We start from the raw sequence: 806 nt of genomic DNA on the forward strand, positions 1-806 counted from the left end.
GGGGGACGGAGGGGTGGGTGGGTGGATGGATGGATGGATGGATGGATGCCGGTTGAGCCGAGGGTTGGGGAAAGTTTCCCCGGCGGCAGCTCAGTCCCGGCGCAGCCCCGCGGATCCTCTCCCCCGTGAGAGCGGGTGCCCGTGTCCCCGCGTGTGCGTGTGGCCGTGACACCCTCGCACCGCGCCACCAGCGTGTGCGGCGATCCACTGCGAGCCCTTACACACGCAGGCTGCGTGAAAAAGGCACAAGCAGCGTGTCACGCCGGGATCTTTTCTTAGCCATACGCTACTTCCACGTCTATCCTTTGCCTTTATTATTTATGTGGTGCCGTGTGATATACATTAGAGCCTCGGATTTGATTGGCGTTTGCGATGACAAGACCTGTTTGTTAAGTTGTAAGGCTTCCTCGGCTCCCTCACTTGTTAAATGAACTCTGGAGGAAGGATGCCACCGAGACACAACAATATAATAAATGTCAGGGATATCCGCAGTGCCGAGATCAAATGATCAATCCTTGTCCCCTAGATAATCATTTTAAACTCGCACAGGGGGAGATTGATTTTTTTTTAAAGCCCTTTATTAATTGCTTTCTCGATTATTATTTTTTCCCCTCCTCCTGTGGAGGTGTTAACTCTGGTGCTGGGGGCACCTTTGGATTAATTAAACGTATTTTTCGAGTTTTAATGTTCTGCTAATTTTCAGAGCAGTCCCATGCTCCCCCGGAAAAGAAACAATGGCCCCTTGCTCCAGCAAGAAGCCTCCTTTGGTTGCGGTTCAGAGCGGAGGGTGGCGTGATGGTGGGCTC

General features: G+C 52.5%; 1 protein-coding gene across 1 annotated transcript in view; it reads left to right on the forward strand.

Annotated features, from left to right (window-relative positions):
• LOC104290346 (short stature homeobox protein-like) overlaps nucleotides 1-806 on the forward strand; it is a 7,403-nt gene that overhangs the window by 800 nt on the left and 5,797 nt on the right. The window lies entirely within an intron of this gene.

This window comes from Charadrius vociferus, unplaced genomic scaffold (assembly GCF_000708025.1).
Source record: "Charadrius vociferus isolate BGI_N301 unplaced genomic scaffold, ASM70802v2 scaffold26, whole genome shotgun sequence".
In the NCBI taxonomy this organism is placed as follows: domain Eukaryota; kingdom Metazoa; phylum Chordata; class Aves; order Charadriiformes; family Charadriidae; genus Charadrius; species Charadrius vociferus.